Here is a 16,752-nt window from a genome sequence, read left to right as displayed (position 1 = left end):
AACAAGCGCATAATAAAACGTCAGTGAATTTAAGTGAGATAGTCATCTGAGAACACCTAGTGCTTTATGAACTGGAAATCCCATGTGGCCTTTTGCTTGGGAACTTCTCTCTCCATTTGTGTCTCTGTCTTTTATTTTTCTTTGTTGAGACAGGAAGTTATAGGCCTGAAGGAGAAAACTTGTTTCTTTTTATCAAAGGAATGACTTTGACTGGTCTCTTCTCATTTCTGCCTTTGATCTTTTGCAGAATTTGTGAAAGCTGTCTAAATCACTGCTGGTTTTTACTGCTAATTGGTAACTCTTTGGCTGCTTTAGTATCAAGGGCAAAGATTAAATGACTGTTGGGACTACGTTTTGTTACTTTGTTTTGTCCCAAGCATGGCTCTTTAGGTTTAGATTGGAATGACAGGATAGAGTTGTAGATGTAGCTCAGATTTTCACATTCTGTCAACAAAATCATAGCGGTATGACAGAGCCTTACAGTAAGGTGGCCAATGGTGAACAAAAATCAAAATTCTTATGATGTAATTTTTGAAAACGTGCGCTGGAAAAATTTTCAAGAGTGATTTTGATCTGTATATGCAAAACAGGAGGGTTCCTTGAGTAAGTCAAGACAGGTTGGTGGCATTCAAGGGAGAAATTCTTCCAGTGTCTGATTTGTTTTTTGGAGGCGTAAGCCTTGAAGGAAAAGTACTGGATCATAAAGATAAGCTTAACATCAGATGAAGATGGGATTCTGGCGCACAGGTATTTCTTCTGAACGAAAATGTTCTCTTTGAGGCTGGAGAGATAGTTCAGCGGTTAAAAGTACAAGCTGCTCCTGCATTCCCAGCACCCACGTCAGGTGGCTCACAGTCACCAGTTACTCTCAGTCTAAAGTGATCTGGCTTGGGCATCTGTACTCATATGCTTCCTCTCACTCATATACATGTAATTAAAAATAAATCATAAAAATCCCTTTTAAAGGGGGGGACTTATGAGATCCAGGAAGAGTAGGAAACTTAAAATACTCAGAAAACTCAGAAAATGGGAAGACTCCCAAAGCTCCTCCCCAACGTTACGTAAGCAGTGAACAACCGCTAAGGGAAAGGCGACTCTTCAGTTTAGCAGACTGCAAGTCAGGCAAGGAACCCAGGTATGATGCTTCCAAAAGCTGTCATTCATTCTGGAATGGGCTTTCCAGTTGCACAGTTGGCCATCAAGTCGCCATGCTCCTTTTAGTCACGGCTCACCGATATTCCTGTAGCAACCTCATTATGATCACTGGTTCTTCAAGCTCTATTTGGTTAGAGTAACTTCTTTGGTCTGATTTCAGTGCCTTACCTAGGATGAATAAACATCAGAAGAGGCCCACGATACCATTGGAATACAAACAGGAACTGACGGAACCAAGCATGAGGTGGGCTTGAGTGACTGTATAGCTCCTGAGGTTGAGGCAATACCCACAGAGGCAGCCTTGGGTGTCTGCCTATCCCTGTGTGATATGGAACACTGTGCCTCTGTGCTCTGTGTTGTATTGGCAGCTGAATACTCCCTGTTAGGGTGATAAGACTTGCAACCCAAGGTTGTTGCAGGTTATTTGATTACATTGTATCCAGACTTGTCTCTGTCCTTCCTTGCCTGTCTAAGGCACCTTCTAATTGGTTTAATAAAAGAGCTGTACCGCCAATAGCCAGGCAGGAAACATGATAGGAGGGACTTCCGGGCAAAGGTAGGAACTTTGCAAGGTATCTGAGGAACAGGGAATTCTCCAGCCAGAAGTGGAGGAAGTCAGACATATGGTACTGAGGAAAGGTAATGAGTCATAAGGCATAACATAGATTAATATAAATAGGTTAGTTTAAGCTAAGACCAGGCTTTCATACTTAATAAGAAGCCTCTGTGTCATTATTCAAGGACTGGTGGTCCAAAGAAAGCCTGTTACACAAGGTAAGTCATGTGATGTTGAGTGAGTCTTTGAGGGGTATATCAGGATAACCCTCTTCCTCTCTGTGTGTGATAGAGGATCTTGATTGTTACCTTGATGCAATTTGGTATTCCATGGGAATAGATCTCTAGTTTGTGAGCAAGTTTCTAGATGATGTTAATTGAGACAGGCAGACTCACCTTTAATGTGAGTGGCACCATGGTGTGGGGTTGTGTACCAGACTGAATATAAAAGACAAAGGGAGCCAAGCATCTCCATCAGCTTTTTCTTCTTTTTGACTACAGGTATATTGTGACCACCCGCGTTAAGCTCCTGCCATCGTGACTTTCCCACCATGACAGACTGTACCCTCAAACTGTGAGGCAGAGCAAACCTTTACTTCATTAAGCTACTTTTGCCAGATATTTGGTCCCAGAGTATAAAATAACTAAGAAAATGTGGGATGGAGTAGTATCTTAGTTAAGGTTTCATTTTGCTGCAATGAAACACAGTGATCACAAGGATCCTGAGAAGGAAAGGGTTTATTTTATCTGGCCTCTCATTCAGTGAAGTCCAGGATAGGAACCTGAAATGGGGAGCTGATGCAGAAGCTATGGAGGTGCTGCTTACTGGTTTTCTCCTCCTGGCTTTCTTAGCCTGATCTCTTATAGCACCCAGAAACATCAACTCAGGTTGGCATCCAACCTACAGTGAGCTGTGCCCCCCTGCATCAATCATCAACCAAGAAAATGTACCATAAACTTTCCTGAAAGCCAATCTGTTAGGGACATTTTCTCAGTTGAGGTTCCCCCTTCCAAATGACCCTACTAGCTTGTGTAAAGTTGCCATAAAACTAGCCAGCACATGAGTGTACCCCCTTGAGTACAGTCTACTCATGAGTAGAGGCTACCATGTGAGTACTGGGATGCCTTTCAAATGGGTAGTGGAGTAGAGAACATAACTGCTATCCCAGGAAGCCGTACAGTTACTATAGGACTATTATCAGGCTGCAGGTACATACAGTTGTAGCTAAGACTCAGTTATCTCTTCAGAACAAACTTGCATATGAAAAGTCCTAGGGGAAGATGAATGGAAAACCAAATGATGACGCTGTGTCTTTGGGAGACCTTCAAGCCGGAACAGAAAGTCACTTAAAGGGTAAGTGACAGAGGGGAGGACAGGGGAAGTGCAGGGACCCCACTACACTCATTGTTATAGAAGAACATCTCCTAACTAGCAACCAGCCTTGATGCTCCTTGGATATGATGACTGAGGTTACCTGTGCACGAAGAGCATCCGTGTGATTGGAGGCTCCGTAAAGAATTACAGCTTTATTGTTGCTTTCTAACGTGCAAAACACTGGGGCTTAGGTGGATTCTACAGTTGAATGCGTCTCACTTCACCGCAATTTCCCTAAATATTGGGGGGCAATGGGCAGCATAAGATGGATATGGGGATATAAAAATCCAGGATCTATATAAAGGTTAAAGAAAAGAGTTTATTCTAGTAAGTCAATCATCTCCCTCCCCAAATTGCACTGTCTGCATTTCTGCCCTGAAAGAGAGCACACTGGTGGTATAGGTACTGTTGGGACATACCCTGAAAACCTCTAGTGGAAAGTTTTGGCTGAAAGTGTGAACTATAAAGGAAATAATATGTGTTTGGGTGATATGGGAGGCTATAAAGTTGTATACACTAAGTAGAGCTGTAAATACAAACAGTATAGATTGGGGGCTATGACAAAATTACATATACTAAAAGATCAAAAAGATTATTTATTTAGGCCAAAGCCCTTTCATTGATCTAGCATGGCTTATGAGGAAGCCAGATGGTTTCTGGAGCCTTAGGAATAGAGAGTCAAATACATATATGCTCTATTTGTGTCTCTGTACCTAACAATGCTGCTTTGAAAAATCAGCTGTGCAAGTGATGGGCTCCTTACATGCTGTATTTTACCCCATTAAACATCATTTTTTTTAATGGTATACCCTTAGCTAATATATCCCAGACCAATTTTTATCACCTGGAACTGCCATCAGTGGACCTATAGAATACATTTTCAAAGTTACCTTCATTCCTTGCGCTATTTGTCATGGGATGATGGCCTTGGACTTTGCTTTGTTACCCTGCCTACCCTCTGTTAAAAAGTTTGATTACATAGATGATATAATGCTAACCTCTAAGTGTTTTACAGATTTAGAAAAAAATACCTAAAAGATTTAGACAGACAGGCCCACTTGAAGGACTATGGATGAAAAATCAATGCTGACAAGGAGAAAGGGCCAGGCATAACTATAAATATTCTGGAAGTATTATGGTTGCATAGGATGAATACAATATCTGAAAAGTTTATTGAGAAAATCCTAGAACAGTCTATGCTTGAGAGTGTAAAAGAAGTAGCTTTTTCTTTGAGTTTCTGGAGCATGAGAATTTTCATACCTGCTTTGCCAAATCGCTTGTTCTTTGTATAAGTTGTATAAGTAAAAATGGGTGCCATGCAGAATTGATGATTAGAACAAAATGTGTCAAGAATTTTTTTGATCAGGCTAAGATCCTTATAGGATAGCTGTGTCTTTCAACATCTCACTGTCTCTTCTCATGAGAAGTGATTACAAGCGTACAGGACCACAGCTGGTGACTGTAATGAAAATTATCAGAGTAAACAGTTCCAGTTTTGTTTTGGTCCCAGTCATAGAAGTGGGAAGAAGCTTGAATGATATACAGTGTTAGGACAGTAACTGTTCATACAACATTGCAACAGATGGAATCCAACACCATGAACAGTGAAGGCAGCTCATCTGATAAAGGACTGGATGAAGCCCTTGGCTTAGGCTTTTTCTGGGGTAGTATGGAATCAACTCTGCAAGGGTTATGCCTATTCACAGAAATGAGGTGTGGTGCCTCAATGTCACAAGGCTGTTCTGAGACCACTGCCTTTCATGCCATCAAATCTTACTCATCAACTGAACCAACACCATTCTCTGGCTTTAGGAGTCAGAGAGATAGAACAGTGAATGAGTTTCTTCTGTGATGGCTGACTTTTATTAAGCAAGAAGGTGCTCTCAAGGCTGTTAGAGAGGACATTTTTGCCAACAGTCATGGTTGCTAATAGACCCTTTGTATACACTACCAATATGCCAGGTAAGATGTGCCCACTGGTATCCCAGTGGCTCAATTATTATGAGTACTTTGTTAGAGAACTACTTTATGATAGGATTTAAGACCTAGTCCACAGGAAATGACTCATTTGTGTTCCTTAAAGCCAAGAAAAAGCTTGGGAGGTCATAGACTTTTATCTGTTTATTTTTGTTAAACAGATATAATGTGACAATCACTTTGCTTTCTTTTTTAATTTTTTAATTTTTTTATTGATTTTTATTGAGCTCTACATTTTTCTCTGCTCCCCTCCTTGCTTCTCTCTTCCCCTTCAACCCTCTTCCCAGGACCCCATGCTCCCAATTTACTCAGAAGATCTTATCTTTTTCTACTTCTCATGTAGATTAGATCTATGTATGTCTCTCTTAGGGTCCTCATTGTTGTCTAAGTTCTCTGGGATTGTGATTTGTGGATAAGGAAAATCTGGTACATTTACACAATGGAGTATTACACAGCAGAAAAAAATGGCATCTTGAATTTTGCAGGCAAATGGATGGAATCACACTGCTTTCTAGACATTTATGCCTGTGCCCATATATTACTATTTTTTCAACCTTGTTCAGTGAAGAAAGCTAAGTGAGCAGTGTTTACCACAGAGACTTATGAATAGCCACGTTGTGGAGAATGAGACTAAGTGATGATTGTTGTAGTTATTTCCTGTTGGAGAGGGGAGAGTGGCTTTTAGCAAGCAAACATACAAAGTTAAGGAAGTTTATAAATTTACAAGACTCAGGAAGCTTATAAAGTTGCAAGATTTATGAGGTGCCTCTCCATGTTTATGTAAGCTGTGAACAATTGCTGGGGGAGGGGTTCTTTCTGTATAGCTGCCTTCAAGCTGGGTAGGAAGCGTCAGAGTTGTAGTGTTTATAGGTTGTTACCCAGGCAGGGGTAGACTTTTCTGTGTCATTCCTGCCTTTGAAAGACCATCTTCCTATACTATGAATAATTCCTCACTCAGGTTTTTATACTTACATAATCCCAATAAATTTACTGATTTATCAAACTACATTTGATTGGAATAATTTCTTTGATCACTCTTAGCACTCAATCAGTGGCAAATAGATATCTGTTCACAGGTCCCTCAGGAAAGTTACACAATTGGCATAAAGGGGCTTAAAATGTATGGCTGATAGGAGGTTAGAAAGTAGGCACACATATTTTAGGAAACATTGGTGTGGGTGCTCTGAAGTTGAATTGGAAATAAAATACCATAAGCAGAGATTTACTGAGGTTGGTTGTGATGCTATTGTACCATGAGTTGAGAAATATGACAACCAAATGCTTAATACCATGTTGCATGGAAGAGGAGAGAAGGCATGGAGATGAAGGAGGAGGAGAGAGGTGATGCTACAATATAAAATGTTCTGAGCATAGACTTGGAATTGCAATACTTGTGTCATCAAGTTTGATGAGATACATGAATTCAGGCAAATCATTTTACTGGGTTGCAGCTTACTCTCAGTCTATGGTGCTTAACATGGCATGATGGAACCAACATTTGCTTGATTTTGAGGAATAACTAATTTTTCAATGGATATATCTTGTTATATATATTTATATATACATTTTTTGTTGGCATACAAAAGAGTTCCACAATAGCTCAGAATGGAGTATAACAAAGGTTTATTTATCTGGGGATAAACTCACAGAAAGAGTAGTGATCCACAATCCTCTGTGAGCTCCAGGAACTGTAACCAAATCCAGCAGTCATGAGGCCCGTATATGCTTTTCGTCTGCATTTATAGTACATGAGACCATGCCCAAAGTGGGCCTGTATCTTTAAGGCTATTGGCTGAAGGAGTTCTCACAGCAACTCCCAATTTTGTCTTCTGGCTCCTCTTCTGGCTACTAGACTCCTTTCCTGATGGCAAAGAGGGCTGTTATCTGGGACAGTGATCTGTAAGTTTTTTCCCTTTAAATAAATGACCATTCTATTAATCATAATTCCAAACTGGTGTGGGATTGTTTGTGATTTACGCCTTCAATCTTCAGTCCTCTGTGAGTGCTAGGAACAGGAACCAAATCAAGCAACCAAGAGGCTTACACATACTTTTCACCTGCATTTGTAGTACATAAGACCATGCCCAAAGTGGGCTGGTGTCTTAAAGGCTATTAGCTGAAGGAGTTCCCACAGCATATTTTTTTCTTCTTTACAGTTTATCAAAATGGATTATATATTCAATGCATTTGTTTTTAGATTTAGTAGATAGTATCAAATTACCTACTATTTTATCAGTTTCTTTTAAAAATTTCTTTTGTTTTTCAAATTTAATATATGAGTACTATATTAATCCATCTGCTCCTTCTCTCTCTCCAACTCTTTCCACATCCTCCTCTACTATTCTTTCTTAAATTAATGTTCTCTTTTTCCTTAATCACCATGTGTGTGTGCATGTGTGTTTGTGTGTTTATAAACTGATGATTCCATTTAGTTTGCTTGTATGCATGTGATTTTAGGGCTGACCATTTGGTATTGGATAACCAAATAAAGGCATCCTAGGTTAGATTGATTCTCTGTTCTCAGTAGTCATTAATTGCCACTTTTAATTTATGAGTGAGACCTTGTGAAGTTTACCATGTCCACATAGGCATGTCATTTGGTTTTGTCATTATAAATGCCATGTTTACTCAGTAATACTGTTGATATTTCATGGGGTCAGCTTCCCTGTCATGTCTAGATGACACTGTCTCACAGCCAGTGCCTTGGCCTCTGGCCCTTAACGATCATTCTGTTCCCATCCTTACTATTAGGGGTGGACACTCCATGATTATTTATTCTCTGTATTTTGACCACTTGTATATCTCTGTAATAGGGTCCATCTGTACGAAAAGAAGCTTCTTTGACGAGGAGCGAGAGCTCAGTTATCTGTGAGTACAAGTACTTAAAATACACACAGGAATTATAGTAGATAAATGCCATTAATATACTCTTCTCTATGGGTTATGACCTGTCCAGTCATGTGTAGTTGGCTACGTTTACAACACCAGGCATGAATTTCCTCTTTTGGAGAAAGCCTTAAGTTTGATTAGACAGCTGTTAGTTACCCCCAAGCTTGAAGAGCCACTATGGAACTATTTGGGAAATCATCATTGTGGTTACAACTGAGTGGGACTAGTGTTTCTTCTCTACTTTGGAAGCTTGCATAGAATCTTCCCTAAATATTGGAAATGATTTTAGATTTTTCGAAGAATTGTAAACAAAATTTAGAGTATTCCCCTGAACCCTACTTCCAGTCTACCTTAGTATTAACATTTTCTACTATTATGGTTGCTTTCTTGAAACTAAGAAAATAATATAGGTGTAAATTTATCACCTGAGCTCCAGATATCCCACTTTCTTCAGTTTTCTACTGACATATGTTTTTCTGTTCAGAAGTCCCATCCAGATCACCAAATTGCATGTACATGTCACTCTTCTCCATTTATTTTGGTCTGTACCAATTTCCTGGTCTATATTTCTTGTCCATGACCCCGATTTCTTTGGTGGTTAGGTCTAGCATTAGTTTGTCTACGTGTGCCTGATGTTCATTGGGGTTGTAAGTTTGGGGAACACATTATAAAAGAGTGTTTTCCATTCACATCATATTAAACTGTGTAGATAACATTATATGGCAGGTCACTGGTGATAGTTGTCTTGGTAAATTTTCAGACAGAGTGATATTTTTAATTTTGCATAGAGTCTCATGGAAGCCAGGCTGACTTCAATGTATAGCCAAGGATGACTGTCTGACTCTACTATTCCCACTTCCCGAGTGTTGAGATTACAGGTGTACACCTCGGTGCCTGGTTTATGCGGTACTGGGGATTTGAACCCATATCTTTATGCATGGTAGCTAGTCATTCTAATCACTGGTGTATGTCCCTAGCTCAAACAAAGAAGAATTTAAAAATATTTCTCTTCTTTTTTTCAAGTTTAATACTTTTATACTATTTTGCTGAGTCTTTTCCTGTGAGGATATTTTACATATAAAAGGAGTAAGATAAATATGGCTAGGCTATTGTTCAATATGTGACATGTTAATTTGAACATTAGAAAAAGCATTTCTTAGATATTTATATCTAAATTATTATGTTAATAATGGAATTTTGGAAATTCATGTAATTTGTTATTCTCATAGGTACGAAAAAGAATCTTTTTATATTTTTGAAGGTTAGCTGGAGTCAGAAAGACATTATGCAGGGACTCAGTCAGAGTTGAGCTTTCCTGTCCCTGAAGAGCAACATGACAAAAAGAAACAGAAGATCAGAGTGTGTAATAGTTACCTCCCTGTGACAAAATGCCCAGCAGAAGGTACTTCAAGGAGGAGACATATTTTGTTTTATAGTTTCAGAGGGTACCGTCCATGATTGGATAGAAGACAGGTGGCTGGAGAGAGCAAACACAAGCTGACAATTTTCAGTCTTTTCAGTGATAACACAGGTTTCCTCTGCTTGGTTCTTCTTAGAAGTGCTCTGCAGCAGGAAGAAAACAGCCTCTGCCTGTAGCTTTGAGTCTTAAGAATGAAGATGGGAGAAGCTTTCTTTGGCATCTGACACCTATGCCCCCAACAGTCTCAGATAAAGGAAATATTACTCTTAAATATTACCACAGCTTACTAACTCAAGAAATAAGAGTTCAGCTTTTGTTCCAAGATCCTATATGCTATTCCTTCCTTCCTTCCTTCCTTCCTTCCTTCCTTCCTTCCTTCCTTCCTTCCTTCCTTCCTTCCTTCCTTCCATCTTTCCCTTCCTCCCTCCCTCTCCCTCCCCTCTCCTTCCTTCCTCTCTTTCTTTCTTTCTTTCTTTCTTTCTTTCTTTCTTTCTTTCTTTCTTTCTTTCTTTCTTCTTTCTTTTTTCTCCCTCCCTCCCTTCCTCCCTCCCTCCCCCTCTCTTTCTTTTTTCCTTCCTTCCTTTCTTTTTTCTTCTGTTCTTTCTCTTCTTCCTTTCTCTTTATCCTCCTCCTCTTCATCTTTCTCCTCCTATAAAAAAAACCTTCAAAAATAACTTATGTGAATAACCCTGGAAACTTGGAGTTAAGTGAATAAACTTGAAAAAAGTTCCTAATTTAGTGAGTCAGTGAGACAATCACGACTTATATTATATTTTTATTATTTATTTTTATCTACCATAACTTAATAGTTTACTTAAACTAAAGTAAATATAGTTCAGTAATTAAATGCCAGCCCTTGATCTGACAATGTGTTATAATAATTGCTGATAAAATTATGTGATAAAAGCAATGGAGAGGAATTTAAATAGGGCTTCTGTAATGGGAAGTTCTACATGTGCACAGAATATCACTTTGAGTCTTTTGTCCTTCTTACATTCATTTTTTCTTCTCTAAAGAGCAGAATAAAATGACCTCCTAGATTCTGTATAACTCTGAAGACTGTTGATTTATATGATAGTCACTGTTCAGAGGAAAAGAAGGATAAGAATAATTATAATATAAATAACCTTTTTCTCTATTGAAGTCTGTGGCACTTAGAAGACACTGTTAGAATCCCAGAGAACCAGATGGTGATTCAAAATGGCCTCTCTATTCTATGTTGGTTTATTTCAATTATTTATGTATTAATGAAACGACAGTTCCTCCCCAACTCTCACAAGGCTTAGTGGCAAGGTAGTTAACAGTCTAGATGACTATTTTTGCCTTTTCACACTTGTCTAGCATATTTGTTCTGAGTCTTTCTCACTATCTGATAAAGAATTGTTGGTTGAAGGAAGCACAAGTAGTGTGGAATCTTCCTTAACGTTGTGTGAATATATATCACTGGGATTGGTTCAATAAAAAAGCTAAATGATCAGTAGCTAGACAGGATTTTCAGGACAGAAAGAATGCTGGGAAGAAGGGTAGAGAAAGAGAGAGAGGGACACACACACACACACGCACACACACACACACACACAGAGAGAGAGAGAGAGAGAGAGAGAGAGAGAGAGAGAGAGAGAGAGAGAATGCAGAGGATGCAGGAGATGAACATACTAACATAAGATACTAAACCATGTGGTAGAACATAGATAGAAATACAAAGTAATTAAAGTTGTAAGGGCTAGTTAGTACAAGCCTAAGCTATTGGTCAAGTGTTTAAAATTAATATTAAGTCTCTGTGTTGTTATTTGGGAGCTGACTGGCAGGTCAGAGTTGACCAGTGGTCCCAATGAAAAACTCCCCTTACACATCAAACAATTCAGAGCCTTAGCACAAAAGTGCCAATCAGAGATGTGGTTATAATCTTATTGATAAAAGCCATGAAAGCAAATGCCACAGCTATAAGGAAGCTGATGTGCTTACAGTTATTTCTAAATGATGCTGTCATTTATATTTCCCTTTGCTTCTTTACACATGATAACAGAATTCTCAAATATAACTAGAATGAAAATAATGCCACACGGTCGGTCTACAGTGGTCCAGATTCCTCCTTATATAATATCTAATTTGACACAGCACAAATTGCTATAATACAAATTGAAAAGCAGCAAATAGCCTACAAACTACCATTTCCTTCCACACCGAGGAACATAAGTGGTGTTAGTGAACATTGAAGAAAGTGATATGGCAGCAATCAAGGGCTATAAAAATCAAGTATTAGTGGATGCCTAAGGGTCTGTGTGGTTTAACAAAGGAAATGAGGTCAGAAGACTGAATACTTACGGCTGATTAAAAATTTTCAGAGCTTCTGTAAACTGTCAGCCATGCTGAAAGGGTTTTCTGACTAGGATTTGTTACTAAGCATAGAGAAATGAAGAGTTACATAGAGTGATTATTAAGATGAAGAACAACTCACAATTGATATGATATATTTAGGATTTACTTGAGGACCAACTTATATGAAGGAGACAACGTATCAAATCTTTCTCAGATGGCCACTGGTGTTCACATACAGAGCTTGATTAGCCTGTCAGCATAGAATTAGGTTGGAGTGAAAGGCGACACTGCTAACGGTTTAGGTCTAGAGGGTCATGAGCTCATCATTTGTCTGATTTTAATGGTTATAAACATAACCAACTTTACACATCTCAAGGCAACTTTACATGTGCAGTTAAAGACCTATCACCAAGATCTTTTGTCATTGTCAGTAACACGACAAATACACATAGGTAAAAAGTACATGGTGGTGCATACCTGTAATCCCAGGACTCAGACTGCTGAGGCAGGAGGATTAATATATTCAAAATCAACTCAGGCTATATAGCAAGACTGTGTCTCATTCCATGCTATCAAACAAGAAAGGTCATTAGCAATATCCCTCTACAACCTACAACAGTGACTGTCTGCAAGATATACTGGTGCAAAATGCTGACTTATGGACATGAAATTTTGATTGCACGCATCAGTGTTATCAGCTGTTGTGACTTGCATAAAACCTACACAAGATTAAGCCAATTAAATCTCCAGCATCAGTGGGGGAAAGGGCACTGAAGACACACACCTGTTGGGGGAGCTCTTGACAGTTGATGGCTACTGAGTGAGGGAGAGTCACACTCTTTGGGAATGTGGCCATTGGTAGGTTATCCATGTGCTGATGGATGGCTTCACACATGTGCATATTATCAGCACTGATTGGATTTAGGGGATTATTAATAACAATAATTTAAGAGACGATATGAAGTTAAGAAGGCAGATGGGTTTGAGGCATTAGAGAGAGCTGGACAAAGATAGTGGTGCATAGATATGATCAACATATATTGTACAAATGTATGGAACATCTGAAAAACAAAGTCAGAAGGTGGGGATTAGAAAGGATAGTGGAATGCATATGGCATGAAAAGAGAAGGGAGGACTATTATTGAGAGGAAGAAGAAGGGATGACTATTGAGGGGAAGGAGAAGGAGGACTATTATTGAGAGAAAGGAGAAGGGATGACTATTTATTGAGGGGAAGGAGAAGGAGGACTATTATTGAGAGAAAGGAGAAGGGAGGACTATTTATTGAGAGCAAGAAGAAGGGAGGACTATTTATCAAGAGCAAGGAGAAGGGAAGACTATTATTGAGAGAAGAAGTCATCAAGAGGGAGGATTTTGGAAAGAGCACTAGAGAGGAAGATAAAGAACAATGTATAATAAAATACACGTGAATATGACACAATGAAACCCCTAATTTTGCATAATAACTTACAAATTTGTAGACGTGCTTAGAGAATATGGAAAAACACAAGTATGAACAATGAAAAACCCACGTATACCCTGTCATCCAGATACGATTACTATAAATATTTGAAGATAGCCAATTCTGATTATTTCAACACATAAATTACATGCATTTGTTTATAAGTGTATGCATTCACACACATAACTACATGCTTACAAAATTAAAGTATATATGACACTAACCCAGTTTACTGCTATTGCATCATAAACATGTCTGCCGTGTCATTATTTTTAACAAGGCTTTGTGGCGGCATTTTCTATCACACTGATGTTCTTTAGTTTAATGAAGCTGCCATGTCAGCAAAGAGGTTTTTTTCAATTTGTGATCTTCACAGATAACTCTGCCACCAACATGGGAATAGGTAATGCATGTGCACGTAAGCAAATTTGATCCTAACATCCTGTGAAGGGTGTGAAGGCCAGCTGGATGCATATATAAAGTCCACCGATCACCAGGGTTATCGGTTTGTCGATGTAAATTCCACCTGAGACTTTGTAATCGATTTGGCTCCTGGAGATAAAAGGATATTGTTCTCTGGCTATGGATTTAGCAATATTTTTCTGACTTTGGTAATTAATTTCCAAATACAGCTTCTTGGGTGTTTGTAGGCATATCTCTTATTTCGGTTAAATTTAGACTATTTCTGTGAAAACTATAGAAAAAACAGAGGAGAGGCAGTGTGACTTCTAATGTTAGGGCACAGGAAGCTGCGTGGTTTATTTTGTACTCTTGCATAGCGCCCGTGAGAAGCCAATAAAATGTTGAAAAATGCAACTGAATTGAGACTGTCCTATTACATGAAAACCAGTGGATGCAGAGGCCATGACAAACCTGCTTTAGATATTGCTTTGTTCTCTTCTGTATTTGGAATGAGAGACAAGCCTGGGCACCCTTGAGCATCTGTAGCAGCCACGGAGGCCTCACACACACCACATGAGATGTCAGATCAGTGAGTGAGGCTCTCCTGCACAAGAATTTGATGGAGTCTACAGATGATTCCACTCTCCACATTAATTTATTAAAACTGGATTAAAACACAAGAGATTCTAAGACAAAGACATTCAGCCAGCCTCAATAAACCTTCACCATTAAAGGATAATACATTTTGTTTTCCTTCACCAACTCTTAGGGGTGTGTTTGTCTTGCATTATTTGATGCAAAACAGAACAGCTGCCACAGGCATGTGTTTGATGGACAGGTCTGAAGTAATTCTGTATACTCACCCAGTTAACCCCACCGCCTTCTGTTTGTATTGCTTGCAGAGCAGATGGAAACAACATTCCAATTCATGACCAAGGTGTGAATGGCACTGTGAGCACTTCAAGAAGGCTTTGAAATCCTGATAATGTTTTCTGAGGAGAAGATGCTGTTTTAATTTTTGTGTTTTCTTCTATGTTTACAATAAAATACTGGACTTTGTATCTTGCCCCTTTTGACTTCTGGTGGAGCAAACAAGTCAAGTGGACACATCAGATTTCATCAGTGGTAGATGCTCTGTGGGATATGTATTTAGTTAAACCTTGATATAAATGAACAGTTCTTTTACAAATGGAAAAATATATAAGCGCAAATCAGAATAATTATTATACATTTACTAACATTTATTTAAATGATTGGTCAATTGCATATTTCAGGTATAATGTGTTAGTACAATTGGGTAAATTAATTAAACCATGTCTGAAACTAGCTGTCTTTTCTATAGTGATATTGAACAATTTCTGTTTGTCTTTACATGATAATTCATTATTATGCTAAAATTACTACCTTGAGATTCTCTGCTTCTGGCACCGTAAGAACATTCTGGAAAAGGGAAATGCAATTATTTTCCATGCATAGATTAATGCATGTAAGACAAAATATCAAGTAAGTCCTTTTAATAAAAATGGTATTTTTGTAGGTTCTAAGAAATGGTGACAATTGCCTTTAGTACCATAATGGGCAAAAGGAGAAATCCCTTTTCCAGAAGGATGAGAATCAGTAAAATAGTATGTATAATATTATGTATAACAACAAAGGAGGAACTTCTATATGTGTCTGATGAGGAGCTCCAGGACAAGTGGGAGGAACAAGAACACTTTGATTAGGTTAGCAGTGACTACAGTGTAGTGACTTGTCAGGGTTAGATAAACAACGAAGATGCTGACACCCAAAGAACATGCCAAGAACTTTCCAGCCATTAAGGAAAATAAAGTTATGTCCCTTGTAGGAAAATGGATGTAGCTTGGAATTAACATATTATGTGAGCTGAGCCAGTCTGGAGAAGATGAAGTTTGTAAACTTCCTCTCTTATGTGATTCCCAGATTTTACATAAATTTGTAAAACAAGGTATATATAAGCAAAACTGTCTGGAGAAAGTAAGGTGACTAAAGAGAGGAGGAGAGGTGAGACGGGGAAAGGGGTCCAGAGGGAATATTTCCAGCATTCACTACTTGCTTAAATAAAAATGTCTTAAATATAATAAAATAGCATGGACAATGAATATGTACAGTGAAAAATTTTAAAAAATTGTAATGAAATATATTTCACAGTGTAGTTTAAGAAACCAAATTTTTGATGTAGGGGAGAGAGGAGGATGAGAAAGGGACTGGAAGAGAAGAGGGAGGGAAGGGCTGGGGAAAATTAATTAATTAATAAAAATATTAAAGCAAGGCAACCTCAGAGGAACTCCAGCTAAGACCCTAAGCAATAGTGGAAAAGGTACCTGAACTGACCTTTCCCTGTAGTCAGATTGATGACTATCTTAAATATCACCATAGAACCTTCATTCAGCAACTGATGGAAGCAGAGTCAGAGACCCACAGTGGAGTACTGGGCTGAGCTTCCAAAGTCCAGTCGAAGAGTGAGAAGAGTAAGAATATGAGCAAAGAGGTCAAGACCATGATGGGGATACCCATAGAAACAGCTTACTTGAGCTATTGGGAGCTCACCAACTCTGGCCTGACAATGAGGGATCCTGCATAGGATCAAAACAGGCCCTCTGAATGTGGGTGACAGTTGTATGGCTTGGGCAGGTTGTGGGGTCACTGGCAGTGAGACTGATTTATCCCTATTGCTTGTTCTGACTTTTTGGAACCCATTCTCTTTGGATGGATACCTTTCTCAGCCTAGATATAGTGGGGAGGGCCTTGGTCCTGCCTCAAAGTGATGTGCTAGACTTTGTTGATTCCCCATGGGAAGGAAGCCTTACCCTCTCTGAGGAGAGGATTCAGGGGTGGGTGTGGGTGGGTGGAATAGTGGGAAGGTGGAGGGAGTGGGAATAGGGGAGGGAGTGAGAACTGGGATTGGTATGTAAAATGAGAAAAGATAGTTTTCTTTAAAAAATAAATTAAAAAACAAACAAATAACAACAATAAAACCCCCAAATCTCTCTCAGTCTACAAAGAGAGTATACTGTGTGCCTGTAGGTGTTGCTCTGGCTTACTATCTCTTGGTTCTTCTATTTTTATTTATAAACCCATTTTTTCTGAAATTGCCCCACCCCATAATAGCTTCTTCTTGGAATTATCATGATAAAACACATTTTCAATGACATATTTTTGCTGTCTCCTGAAAATCTGG

At 38.8% G+C, this 16,752-nt stretch overlaps 1 long non-coding RNA gene across 1 annotated transcript; it reads left to right on the top strand.

Moving 5' to 3' along the window:
- Positions 1-1,314: 1,314 nt before the first annotated feature.
- LOC126490774 (uncharacterized) lies at positions 1,315-14,667 on the top strand. The gene is made up of 5 exons (XR_007589246.1): positions 1,315-1,399; positions 2,212-2,284; positions 2,959-3,064; positions 7,876-7,930; positions 14,456-14,667. It is a non-coding gene; the product is annotated as an uncharacterized lncRNA (long non-coding RNA).
- The last annotated feature ends 2,085 nt before the right edge of the window (positions 14,668-16,752 follow it).

This window comes from Alexandromys fortis, unplaced genomic scaffold, assembly GCF_014885135.2.
Source record: "Alexandromys fortis isolate MF-2015 unplaced genomic scaffold, M_Fortis_MF-2015_v1.1 scaffold_254, whole genome shotgun sequence".
In the NCBI taxonomy this organism is placed as follows: Eukaryota; Metazoa; Chordata; class Mammalia; order Rodentia; family Cricetidae; genus Alexandromys; species Alexandromys fortis.
This window is presented reverse-complemented; position numbering and strand designations above follow the sequence as displayed.